Here is a 15116-nt window from a genome sequence, read left to right on the forward strand (position 1 = left end):
TAAAAATATACAAGAAGCAATCAAAATTGATAAGTATAATAACAAAAGACAAAATGTCATCAATACCCCTAAAAGTATTTCCCCTTGCTTTGAGCACCCTTCGCCCATCATATCGCCACTTCCTGAAGCAGCTCTGGAAATCCTCTTTCGTGTCTTTACAAGGTGTGATCTTTAAAGTGTGAAAGCTCCTGCCAAGCGCCCTTCAACAGAAAAGAAGCCTCGCAGAAATGTCACCGTGCCCTCATCTGCCTTATTCACCAGATCGAGCACCATGCACCTCCTGGCTCTTCCCCAATATCAAAATGCCTCTGGAAGATAAATGTTTTGAATTTATTTGGGACATCAAAGCAGCCACAACAGGACAACTAATCACATGCACAAAAGAAGACTCTCAGCATTGCTTCAGAGAGTGGCCAGAATGATGAAATATGTGTGTTTAAGTGGAGGAGCAGCATTCTGAACGGGATTGATGTCAATGTGATAAAGGTTATGTAAAATTTAAACATTTACCTTTTTTGTGGTCATAACTCACATTACCAAAATTTTCTATGGGTTTTCAATAGAATAGGTACTCATTTTATTTTATGTATTTATGGAATCTTCATCACCTTTATATGTAGATTCATCTCAGATATGTGAAGCAAAACTGTTAAAACTGTTGACCCCTTGAATAGTTATGCATATTACTAAAACATTCATAATCGATTTTCAGTATCTGGTGTCCAGTTGCCGAATAGATTTTCAATATGTAGTCATCACTTTCTGACAAGGCTTTGATACCATGTGTCCCTGCACAGGTTCCATGTGCCCAAGGCTTGTCTGCTGATAGGCTTCTGCAAAGTAATTGAATCACAGTATCTCTAACTTTAAGGGACAGGGATTTAGCTCAATGCCACCTGCCAAGTAAGCACAAGGGCCTGAGTTTGATCCCTGGAACCAAAACAAAGCAACAAAAAATGAATTTCAAAGATCTCTAACTTTATCATAGGCTTAATCCTCTGACTAAATTATAATTTAGTGGCAAGGATTTTTGTTTGTGGGTGATGGAAAGAGCAGGTAAGGCCTAGTTCAAAGATGTGTGTCATGGGAATATGCCATGTCTTTTCCTTGATCCCTTCTCAGTTCTCTTTGTCTCTCTCTTCCTGCCTCCTGATCTCAATAAGATGAGCTGACTTCCTCCACTGCATATGTCCATTTTGATGTTTCTGTTTTGGGGCCAGCCAAGCACGGAATAAAATGGCTGAATTTATGAGCCAAAATATCCCTTCCTGCTTCAGTTGGTCTTATCAAATGTTTTGGCACATTGGTGAAAAGCTAACACGCTCATTTTTGAGACATGAGTAAAATATAATTTGCCCATGTAGTTTATACATTATGATGGTTTTAATAAAGAATGTAGAGTCTAAGTCTCACACTGTCATAAGCTTCTAAAGTTTTTAAGACTATGAAAGTCTACATTCAACAGATAGCACCCCATACAATCTTGACAAACACAGTACTCACACACATGTCTGCAAGCCTCTCAATAACTCTGTTTTATTTAAGCAGGCCCCAAAGTAACCCCCAAGATCCCATATATTATATACTGTACTCTGAAATTGAAGAAAATTACAGTACCTGCTTCTGAAAAAAGAAGTGACATGGGATGCATTATCTACAAAAAGCGAGAGATACTGAGAAGATGTCAAATTACACGAGTCGGAAACTTATACCAGTTTTATAGATGAGAAAGTCATTTTCATATAAGGACAAAATGCATGGATAAGAGATAAAAATATAATGAAATCTAAACAAATCTTCAAACTTGCACAATTTGCAGCAAGGCATTCTCTGCCACCTAGTTACACACAGTTTAGGGAGTAAAATGTCTGTGCATAGGCGAAATTCATTTTTTCTATAAAGAAAATATTTTTGGAACCGAGGCTCACTTTCAAAACCAAAAGTGTAAATAAAGAGCAAAAATAAATAATAGGTAATAGAAAATGGAAAGATGGATCTTTTGCAAATGGGAAGGAAACCAAGAGATGGAGGGGAAATTAAAGAAAGAAAAAAAGGTTATGTACACGGACCAACTCCCTGCAATGAATCTAGCCATCGAGTGGCACAATATGTGCTAGTAATTAGCAATAATCAAGCCTTGGATAAACCTCATTGGCTACGAGACTGCCACTGTGCAAAGCTAATAAAAATGAAAACAAACAAACAAAAATTCTAGTTGCATTTTGCTGCCAGTACCACTGTATCACCAGCCAGAAGTTTACATGCTACAGGCAGAGTTGCAAGTGATACGTTCCAGAAAAGACCTATGGACTGTGCTTGACTCAAAGAAGAGATATCACATGGTATTCAAGCTTGTGTGTCCAGTTTATTTTATTCCACATTATATGTCTGAGGCTCATCTATTTTCATGCAAATGTCTCAAGTTTCTCTTTTGTGTAGCTGATTAGTATTTCATTATGTGTAGATACCACCTTTTTCTTTATTCAAGTGTCTGTTGATGGTTGTACAGGCTGCCTTCAGGCAGAGTAAAAATAAAGAGCACAATAAAGGATGAAGGGAAGGAAACAAGGGGATAGGTGTTTTGCAAGTGGAAAGAGGTCCAAGAGGGTGTAGGCAAGAGGGGAAGGGGTTATAAGTAGAATAGAGAGATGCCACGGACGGGAACAACCTAAATGAATATAAATGTCATATGTCATAAACATAAGATTAATTATACCAAGAGGAATGAAAAGAGAGAAGGGATTTAGAGAAGGAGGCAGGATTGAAAGGGAGAGGGATTGAAAAAAGAATCAAGCTGTACTGTGGACCTGCACCCACTCCCCAGTGCGATTGTAAACTACATGTACTGCAAACATGTACCAATAAAAACCAACAAAAACTGACCTTTAAAACCTATTCATTCATCTTCATTCCACACAGGGCGTCATTACAAGTTGACCAACTGTATGGAAAAATAGGATGCATGCAAGAGGCTTGCTTTTCTAAACACAGATTCTTACCTTCTCCTTCTCTAACACATCAGCTCCAATCTCTCTTTTTCTTTATTGAGTTTATTGGTACATTTTAGGGATACAGTACAGTTACAGTCACTGTTGGGAAATCTTGTACCTTTGCACAACAGGTCTTGGTTCTCATTTTTTCCCCTTATCCCTGCCCTCCCTTCACCCCCTCCTCCCCTCCCCATTTATAAACCCTTCATTTCCATCTTTTCATTTTCTCATATTTTTCCTTTTCCCTTATTACCTTTCCCTTACCCTTCCCACTTTCCCTACACCTTTAGCCCTTTTCATCCTATTTCACATTGAGCTGGGACTAGAGGTTCCATTTGACCCAGCTATCCCTATGCTGGGTATCTTTCCAAAAGAATTAAAAGAATCATACCACAGTGATATATGTGCACCTTGTTTATAGTGGTACAGTTTGTAATAGCTAAAACTTGGAAACAGCCCATTTGCCCACCAGTTGGAAACTGAATAAAGAAGATGTGTTTTTTCTATAAAATGGAATACTACTCAGCTATAAAGAATGAGAAATTAGGTTCATTCATAGGAAAATGGATACATATTGAGGATATACTCCAAAGTGAAATAAATAAGTCACACATGTGCAAATACTGAATAGTTTCTCTGGTGTGAAAAACTATAATGGTACATAAGATCCTAATGAGATAATTGACCATGTGAAATAGCTCCAATCTCAATACCGGAGTCTTGCTGCCCTTTTTACTCCCATGACAAATGGGGGCAAACACTGCATCATCCTACACCTTCCCTGCAGACTGCTGTGCCTCAGGACCAGGAGGTTTCAATCACTCCCTCTCCGCTCCTTCTTCTTCCTCTGAGCTCTGTCTCTCTGTCTCTCTGTGTCTCTCTGCCTCATCCTTAATGGTTATATCATGTTCGGACTGTAGATACCTGATTCATATGTTAGTGTTTGAAAATAACAAGGGACTCTGGAAGATGATATCTCCACTCAGTATTTCCTTATAAGTTTGTTGATGGGACCATAATGGCCCCTGATTCCAATGTTTATCCAGTTAGTGCTTCTGAAGCTGTGTCGAGCAAATGTATTTACTGCTCTTCTTTCATATAGTGATTTCTATTTGATTTTATAAGTCAGAAATATATAATTCAGACATGTACTGTTTTATTCATCCACTAATTGACTTTCTGAGCCAGTCACTTATTGTGTTAGTTAAGGCAATGTGTACTGCTTGATAGATAAACCATGAAATCCCCGTAGCTTAATATAATAGAAACTTCTATTTCTCCTTTATGAGTCTAGTGTGGGAATTCAGAGGAATGTCTTCTCTCTGTTGTTAATTTCCTTGTCACTTGCCATCTGACTACCAAATCAAAGTAATATGTCTTAGCTTTTGTTACAACTGAAGGTGCAGTTTTCACTAATGACTGCTGTAATAGATAACTTCAGGGCCCGCGATTTTCTAGAAACTTATAGAACTTGATTGCAAACTATAATGTCATTCACTCACACAACAGGGCCATACTTATTCTTTATGGTCTGAATCTGCAACATAATGAATGATTCCATTTCCTTCATCTTTTGGAAATATTAGTTCCCATATCTGGATCTGGATTCAAGGTTTCTATAAAAAGGAAAGGAGAGGGGAGAAGGAGCACTCACCTCATGACCCTATTGGCATGGAATCAACTCCTATTGCTGCCACTCAATTTCCATTGACAAGAAGTAAGCACGTAGCTTAGGTGCTGTAAGTAGAATGCCACCCTCCCCGTTACCAATGGCCATATCCAGTGACCAGGCTACCTCTCATAGCTACAGGATTTTGCTGATGTAATTAAAAATAAGACCTTAAAATGGGGAGTTACCTTGAATTATTCAGTTGGGTCCAATCCAATGACATAGGTCATTACAATAGGCAAACATTCCTATGGTCAGACAGAGATGCGACTACAGTGAAATGGTTGAAAACTGCAATGTTATTGACTTGAAAGTCAAAGCAAAGGACCACAAGCAAGGAATGCAGGCAGAAAAATGGCTTCTCACAAAAGGCAAAAGAAAGGCACAGAACTCAGTGAGAGTCTTTGAAGAACCCACAAGAGAATGTATAGTAATGGATGTATGTAGTTTCAAGACAGTAAATTTGTTTTAATTTCATACAGCAATGATAAAAAAAAAAATAAGTGTTCTCAGTCATGGTACTACATGTATTTGAGGCCAGAAAATTCTTAGTTGTAATGACCCATTCCGTACTTTGTGCACAGATAGCACTATGCCACTAAACTCAGTAAATGCTGGTAAAAACCCACTTTCCCCAAGTTGTGACACTTAAAATGTTTCAGACTGCCCAATATCCTGGGTGGTTAAAATCACCTGTGATTAAGAACAACCCACATAACCAAATCTACATGCATTGGATAGAGGTGAAAAAGTGGCTCTTGGCTAGGTGGCCATTCATGACTTCATAAAAACTCTGTCCTAAAGAAAGATAGGAAACTTTGGTAGTCATCTCTACCACACTCTTCCAGCAAAGATTGAACCAAAGCCTTTGTGAGGGCTGCCAGCCTATGTTCTGTGTAATTCTGGGATTGTATAGTTGAATGACATAGTTTTTGTTCTTATAAAGCTTAAGATCTTGTAGAGGAGAGAAAAAACAGTAAGCTTGTAAACAAAATTGCTAGAAGCATTAAGTGCTATGAATGGAATAAACAGAGCATATATCAGAGATTTTTCAAAAGGCACTTAAATCAGGTAGAATAACAACCTAAGCTGAGGCAATTAATCAGGAGGCTTGTATAAAAACACAAATTAGGAAAATCACCAACAAGGGGAGAAAGAGTGGTGAGACAGAAATAGGTAAGAGTGTGGGGTCTTAGACTGAAGAAATGGCAAGATTAGCTTCTCTGGGTAATGAAGAGAAACTGGACACATGAATCTTAGTCAATGAGCAGGAGACATAGAAGCACCAAGTCAGCCCCTGATGTTGGGCTTTGCAAGATTTTAAATGGGCTGTGGCGGACATTTTCAGTGGGGTGCAGATGTGCACCCAAATCTGCTTTAAGGAAGAACTTTTCACAGCTGCTAGAAGTGTGACCAACAGTTGGCTTTTAGCCACAAGCCCTTTCTTCAGGCACTGTCTCAGCTGCAGAACAATGGCTGCCCAAGATCTTGCCATCTCCTCATTTTGCAAAGGCACAAAATAGGTGCTAAAGTCTGGATCTTTCTTTTCCTGTTTATTTTCTTTTCTTTTTTATTTTTTGACATTATCAACATATCCCCAAAGAACTCTGAGAAGCAGAATTTCATTTAGGTCCACTCTTACATGAATTCACTGAAAGCATTTTGCCCTAAAACAGAGTCTTCAAAGCTTAAAACTTAGATCAAGAGCATTCACCTAGACACTCATAAAAATGCAAAACCTTCACACCCACCACAGACTTAAAATCAAAACTGTAACAGTAGAAGCAGGAATGTATTTTAATGTACTCATGAAATATCTCCAATGTTAATAAAAAATTGAGAAGTATTAGGGTAAGCTTGAGTTTGCACAACAATTACATATTCAACTATTTCTGTAAAACTGGTGAATCTTCTGAGTTTTTCTAAAGGAAGACAGATGGTATTCAACAGGAAGTCTAATCAGAACTTTGATAAGTTAATTTTATACAGTCTTCTCAGAAGTATAGTGTTTAAGATTGTGGTACCCTTAGTTTGACAAACTTGTTAATGGTTAAACTATACATGACCAAAAGAATTCTATTATCCAAATACATTCCAGATATGTGCTTGATTTTGATTATAGTCTACAGCTTCACAGATACTTTGATTTCTAGAAATACTGAAGATTTTAAATATCAGGGTGCAATGGGAGAATTCAATGAATTCAGTATTATATTAATACATAGTAAAGCTCAGCAGAAAGATGAATAAGAAATTAAATGTTTAGTGGTATCAACACTTTTTTTTATTCATCTGATTGGTATTTAATGTTCACTAACATGCCATGCTTAAAATAAACAATCTTTGTGCAATTTCCCAGGGATTAACTTTTTGTTGTTTTTCTTTCTATAAAGGTAATAAAAACTAAAATAATACTACATTTACTGGAGAAAAGTGGACTGAGCTTTGATCTCTGATGTGAGGTATTGTCAGAGTGTGCTGAAGTTCCTGATTTCTTGATCCATAATTAAATCACGAAAAATGTATAGTGTTGGTTTTCCCTAATGCAAGTTGATCAAAGTCAAATGGGTAAAATAATAAGGTTTTAAAAGTAAACTGTTCAAGAAGCATACTGGAAAAAGCATAAATTTAGGATTAAATCAAGAAACTTAACTTCTGATTCTGTTGTGCTGGCCAAGGCAAATGTTCCAGGTGTCAGAAATCAGATAAAGCCAACAATATCAACTTTATAAGTAGGAAGCAATATCTACTTTATAAGACTTTTATAAGGGATGAAATAACTGTACTCAGGAAGTGATGCATATTACACTAAGTCTCTGACTTACAAGCATTTGAGTCACAAACTTTCCAAGATACAAATGGACCTCACTTTAAGAACATTCCTAGATGTGCACAAATCAGGGAAGGTGCTCACGCGTCTGGTGGGCACCTGTCTCAGTCCTGCTGCTCTGTGCTTGCTGTAAAGTGCCATCATGCACAGTAGTATGGTGCACACAGGGGCTTACTCTATTTGTGTGTGGGGGGTTGGCTTTTTGTTTTATTTTGTTTTTTAATTTTACATTGTGTATTTGTGTCGAAGATATGTAAGACTCATGCTGTCAGCCTTCCAAATAAATTCGATTCATGAACATTCTCCTGGACCGAAACCCATTCCTAAATTGAGGACTTACTGTAGTTTACATTTGTAATAGAGAGTTCTAAAGATTGAGACAGTCAATGCCCAAATCATAGTGTAACATTAGGTATATATTTTCCATCTCCGTCTAGTATGTCTAAAGCTCTCCTCCAAAGAAGTTCATTCCGAAATCAAAGCTAGTCCCATAATAGGTCCCACATTTCTGCCTCTGTAGCAGAGGTGACGAGGCTTCTGAGTGGCCACCATGTGAATGTCTTCCTCATAGTCACTTTTGGCCCAGAGTGCACCACGAGGCTCCGGGTGGGGCTGAGGGTGACTCAGGGGAGCTACCTAGATACCATTGCTCCAGTTCACGCCTTCTCTTGCCTTTCTCTTAGTCTCAGTTTTGTTTTGGTTTTTTGAGACAGGATGTCTCTACATAGTTTTGACTGACCTGGAACTCACTATGTAGCACAGGCTGGTCTCACAGTGATCCTCCTGCCACAGCCTCCTGACTGCTGGATTTACAGGCGTGTGCCCCTATGCCTGGCCTAGTCTCAGTTTTCTTAACCATGAAATAAAAAGGTCATATTGAACAATATCAAATTTAAAAGTTTGTGCTTTTTAAGGAGAGGAAGTGTAGGATGATTGCCAGTTCTTCCATTGTTTTAAATTTGCATGCTTTCTTTTGTCTCCCTAGGCTCGGCTTTTGTATTTTTTTTTTTCTGGCTATTCCTAGAAACTAAGTATCAATTAACCCATACACAATCAAAAATACTGTCACATTCTTTCTGAACATACATATTTTATTATACTCTACAAGACATAAAGTAATTAGTTATTTAAATTTTTCTAGTGCCAGGATTGAACCCAAGGCCTTAAGCATGCTCTGTAATTGCTCTACCAATGAACTGCACCTTACCTATTCCAAACTAATGCTATTTAAGATGAAAAGGTTTTATCTTTAAAGGTGAGTTTTAGTTAATATACAATGACATATGATGAATACTAAAGCCTATTAAGAAATTATTTATAGAAAGTAGAGTGACTTACAGACCCTTAGTTCAAACCAAGTGAATAAGCACTTAACCTCAAAGATGGACTTGCACCAAAATACTCACCATGGAGCAGAAATACAAGGGGAAAATAAAGCTAGAAAATGTTATCAGAAATATACTTATAAATAAAACATATTGTACAGTGTGTGTACACGTTAGATTAACTTTTTCAAAAAATACAATATTAAAGAAAAAAACCTCTTTCAGATGAAGCTAGAAAAAATTCAGGTCCAAGATACATAGAATCTGGAATTGGAATGCTTTGAAATTATGTTTTACATAAGATTCCCTGAGAACTTGAGATAACATGAACTAGAAAAATATTTAAGCATGTGCAGAAAATATTGAAAATATGTAAATTAAAGTTAATATCTGGATATATTTCTTTTTCATGTGATTAATTACTACTGCCTTTTGTCAAGCAGAAAACAAAACAATGGCACATCACTAATGTTTCAGAAAAATAAGATTCAAGCAAATACTAGTAAAATCTATTTCTAGAATCTCAATCAATCTAAATGTGGGAAAACACACACATGTGCGCACGTGCACACACACACACACACACACACACACACACACACACACACACACAAACACACACACACACAGACACCAGCAGCAGCAGCAGCAGCAGCAGCACAGAGCCACATGAATACCACTCAGGGTAAAATTATGTCAAAGAAAGAGGAAAACACAGTTGAACAAGAATAACAAAGATAAATGAATATTGCAAGCGATGCTAAGATTTAAAAGTTCTTAACAGTTGCACATGAAGGTGAAATCCTGCATCAGTAGTGTAAGGAACACAGTTATTTATATAGAAAGGGTTCACTTACATACAAAGATCACATAAGTAAATTTTGACATTAAGTTGCAAATGTCATGCAAGAAGTGCAACCATCTGATTGATATGCATGGTGTTTGCCAGGATGGTGACAGCCAAAGTAAGTTCAAAGTCACAGGAAATGTTGTCATCAGCCTAGTGTAAAAATGTACAATTACTTGCTATTCTCTTTCTTTTTAAAGGTGACTACTACTATCTTTTCCCTAGGCAACTTGTTCACTGTAGCTTATTATCATTACAAAGTATTAAAATGGATTAGCTTTTCCATATTGTGTTCTTACTGGGAAGGGCATGTTTGAGACATCTCACTGACAACAGTTTTGAAAGAAGCATTTATTCTCTCGGCTAAAAATACTAAGCAGTTTGTTTTTGAGAGTAAAATCTCTAAATTGCATGCTTACAAATTCCCCTTTCCTGATAATTCATTTAACATAAAGAAATCAGAGAGAAGTGAGCAGTATCTAATTAATATCTTCTAATGCCTAACTAATGTCAAGCATGACTCTAATTTATAACTGAACTATATTTTTACATTGAAAAATTCAATTACTTTTACTGACAGACTTTGAAATGCCACATTATTTATATTGGCAAACTTTGCAGGCTCACAGTATATTTATTAACATTCTTTCCAGAGGATAAAGCATATATACAATACAGATCACTGCATTCTTCATTTTTTAATCTTTCAAAGTGATATGTATAACTATCAGAGCAGCAAGGGGCTGCATCAGCCTAAGAGGAGCCAAAAGACCAAACAGAAGCAGATATTAATGTGCCCTTCCTTTTAGTTCTCCAAGCAAAGCAAGGTAACCTTGACATTTCACTCTCCTCTCCAACCTCCCCTTGCCTTTATCATTCTCCTTCTCTGCTGCCTCCCCCTCAGCCCCTCCCAGTCCACCCCTGCTCCTGCAACCACAGGACTTCTGCGCACACATCAACAATTTTGAGCCGTGAAGAGGTTCAATTGCCACTGTCTTCGGTGACTCAGTTGCAATGCACAAGTCATTTATTGGGATAGCTTGAGGACATGACAATGACAGAGAGACATCTGCTGGGGAGATGGGAGGGGAAGAGGGGGTTATTCACAGCTGGTGCACTCGTCCTGCTAGCCACTAGGCCACCACAGTGTCCTCCTCCTCCAGCTTCCTTCCCTGCTTTCTGCCTGCATCCTGCTGTCAGCTGCCAAAAGATATCTGTTCTCACCCTTTGCTGAATGAAAAGGTGCTAATGCATGACTTCAGGATATGTCAGAACACACAGTACTTACAAGTGTTTGGAGATGCAGCCAACCTGACCATGAGAAAAAGAAATGAGTAACTAAATAATGATTTTCTTGCAAAGGAAAGGGAAAGAATAGTCAAGGGCTAATCCTGCCCTGGGGGGCAGGGTGATTGGGAGGGGGCCGTTCTTAGCTTGAAGACGCCTCTATATTGCTCTCTCTACATGATATATACAGTAGCTTTTACATCTCTTAGTATCCTAAGGGGGAGAAAACATTTTCTTCAAAGTGGTTATGATGTACATTTCTGATGTATCAATGAACCTAAAAGGAGTGATTAAAAATAGATATCCAAATAGTGTAGGGATATTAGTTTGTGTTTTTCTCCTTGGTATATTCTAAGGAGAAAGAGACAAAATTAGGAAAGATTTGAAAGAGAGGTTCCACTTGTGTGTCATAGCTGTGGTCAGACGACACACTGCTGCCTGTTATCTGTATCTCTCCTCGGATAACACCTAGAATATAGAGCCCATTCACTCACCTCCAACAAGAGGAGATTCCTCCCGGAACTGGGCGAACATAGGCAACTCCTTTAACACCCAGAATCCACATCCAAATCTTCAGGCTGGTTTTAGAAATCTAATAATCCAGACGAGATGGGAGGGTTTATCTAAAGCACTTAAGTTACAAGGCTGAATCAATACTACCAACAATGACAACTATGCTACTGTTAGGGGAGCAAATTTTTATGCAAAAAAAAAAAACAGCCACACATCTAAAATGCAAAACACAATTAAACAAACCATATGTAGCATGAGTGAGATGATTTTTTATTGGACAACAACGTCTGCCAAATATAGCAACGCAGAGAGATCCTGGAAAGTCGGGGCTTTCAGCCCTGGAGAAAGAATTCTGAAGTATCATCCCAAAGCGCTGCTTAATTTTTGCCAATTCTCCTCTATTATTTATGTGGCTCAGGTGACAGAAAGAAGTAAACAAGTCTGAAGAATCCCAAGAAGTTAAATCTATCAGATATAGTAAACTGAAGTCAGATTATTTTCTAATTAGACAACTTTATTTTTTAATTAGATCATCTTTATATTGCAAATTTTCTACTAAAACAGTTAAATCTATTTCTTCAGGAGCTATTACCCTACCTGAATGTCTTGGAGTAAATGTTTGCTCCACAAAGTTGGAACCACAAGACTACAAATTTTGAGTAAAGTACCATGTTTTAGTTCTCTCTTTCCAAAGCTTATCAAGGTCATCTAATTTATTCAATATTTCTTTTGATTTGCTAATATGTATTTCTAATAAATTGGGTGATTTCAATTTAAATATCTTAACAGATAAATCTAAAGTGCTCATAAATATCATGTTAGCATTTATCTACAAATATGCAAAAGTAAAATAAAATTAATCCATGCAAATAAATGTTGATTTGCCAGGATAATTCATATAAACTAGCATAATAGCTGGTTTCATAATTTGTATAGCACAAGAACTAGGCTAAATTGTTGTTGTTACTCTTGTCAAAAATTCTTAAGAAATGCATTCTCCACAGATCTTGTAGCTTAAATTCTGAACTCACTTTCAGCTTATTTTTAATTAAATCGATTTTTAATAGGAAGAAAAGGCGCAAAGGGAAAGGGAAAGGGGAGGGGTAGGGGAAGAGAAAGAAAGGAATGGAATTAATATGAGAAAATGAAAAACAATGGGAACAAAGTCTTTGTAATAGGGAGAGAGGGGTTTAAGGTAGGACAGGGGAATGGGGAAAAAAAGAAGAACCAAGATTCATTATGTAAAGGTACAAATTTCCAACAATGAATGTCATTATATTTTGGACCTTAAATGTACCAATAAAATTAATTTAAAAAAAATTAGTTTTAAATTATTCATCAAAACACACAAGTTATTGACAGAGTAAGGTAGGGTTATGATATAGGTATATATTGTAATATTTAAGTCAAGTCAAGTGTGCTTGGCTTTCAAACATTTATCATATTTTATGATAACTTCCTAGTTTTTTGAAATGTTACTATTATTATCTATAGTCCTTCTGATGTACAATAGCACAGCAGAATATCTTTTTTTGTTTGCTTTTGTATTTTTGGTATGGGGGAAAGAACTCAGGACTCTGCCCTTGCAAGGCAGGCAGCGGCACCACTGAGCTAAATCGTGGCCCGAGAATACCTTGCTCCTAACTGTAATTTAGTACTCACTGCTCACCCTTTCCCTATCCCTCACTCCTTCCTGCCTACTCTCCTCAGACACTGACAACTACCATTCTACTGTCAACTTCAGTAAGAGCAATTTTTTTTAGATTCCACATGTGAGTTGGGTCATTCAATATTGGTCTCTTACTTAAAATAATGATCTTATAATAATGCACTTAATATAAGGTTGTCCAGTTCAGCTTATGTAGGTGCAAAGGAAAGGATTTGAGTCTTTTTATAACTTTATATTATGTCATTGTGAATATGTGCAACATTTTCTTTATTCATCATTTTATTTATCCATCAAATGGACACTTAGATTTATTCTGGCTATTGTGAATAATTCTGCAATAAACAGGTAAATGTAGATATCTTTTTGACATACTGATTTTATTGCCTTCGGGTATGTACTTAGTAACAGGGTTGCTAAATTATATAATAGCCCTGTTTTTTTATTCTTGGGAAACTTCACAATGGTTTCCAATCTATGTTACCGCCAGCAATGTACAGGGGACCCTCTTCTCCACACCTGTGCCAGCACTAGCTAGCTTTTCTTTTTTTGTAGTAAGTATTCTAAATGGGGTGTAATGATATTTCACTGTGGCTTTGATTTGCATTTTTTCTGATAATGAGTGGCATTGAGTTTTTTTATTCTTTTTTTTTTCCTTAGTTTTTTTTTTTTTTTTTTTTTCCTTTTTTTTTTTTTTTTTTTTTTGTACCTGTTGACGATTTGCATATCTTCTTCTGAGAAATGTCTATTCAGGTCTTTTGCTCATTTTAAAATATGGTTACTTATTATTTACTTATTGTTATTATTTATTTATTATCATTTTCTTATTTACTTATTATTTATTTATTGAGTTATTTGAATTTCTTACATATTCTAGATATTACAAAAGCTTGGCAGCATCATATTACCTGTTTTCAAACTATAACACAAAGTTTTAGTAATCAAAAGAGTATAAAATTGGTATAGAAATAGATACTTAGTGAAATAGAATAGGAAGCAAAGAAATAAGTCCCACATCTGCGGGCAACTGATTTTTTACAAAGGTGGCAAGAATACACATTTGTGAAAGGACAGTCTCTTCACTGGAAAGTTCTGAGAAAATTGGATATTCAACTACAGGACAAATCTAGATCTCTATTTATCACCAGTTAAAAATTCAACCTAAAAATACTTTAAAGCTTTAAACGTAAAATCTAAACTATAAAAATACTAGAAGAAAATAAGAAATCCTTTACATCATTGAACTGGGAAAGAATGGGGAGGGCGGATAAGACACTTAAAACCCATAACAAAAGTAAAAGTAGGCAAATGGGATTGCATCAAATAAAACATTTCTACACAGCAAAAGAAACAGCATAGTGAAGAGACAATGTAAAAAATGGGAGAAAACGTTTTCAAGCCAAAGATCTGTAATAGGTTAATATGTTGAATATATAATGATCTTGCCCATTTGTTAAAAAATTCATCTGTGTGACAGAAATACTCATTTCTAGCCATCTATAAAAATTAAAGATGATGCAGACTTTATAGTTAACTATATTGTTAATTTTTTTCAATATGTTTTGGGAATATTCAAGTGACCAAAATAAATCACTGAAAGTATATAATAGGAAAATGGAACTTGAAAGAAAATTTCACTAATTTCAATAAGTAATAATGCAGAAATAACTACAGAAACACAAGAAAAGAAATATGATACATGCAACTTGGAGTATTAGGTGGCAGCAACCTCACAAAGTCAGAAATTTGACCTAAAATGATGTATATTTAGGAATATTATTATGCAACATACTAGACAAATTTATAGAAAAACCACTAATTCATCCTTTTATTAATCTATCTTACATGAGTATTGTTTCTTGAGGCAAGCAAAATATTTTTCCTTAAAATAAAAACTATCGGGCCCGGGATTTAGCTCAGCGGTTCGGTAGCCTGCCTCACAAGGGCAAGGACCCAAGTTCAATCCCTGGTACCAAAAAAAAAAAAAAA

This window comes from Fukomys damarensis, unplaced genomic scaffold (assembly GCF_012274545.1).
Source record: "Fukomys damarensis isolate Sample0158 unplaced genomic scaffold, DMR_v1.0_HiC HiC_scaffold_3, whole genome shotgun sequence".
NCBI classification, from domain to species: Eukaryota; Metazoa; Chordata; class Mammalia; order Rodentia; family Bathyergidae; genus Fukomys; species Fukomys damarensis.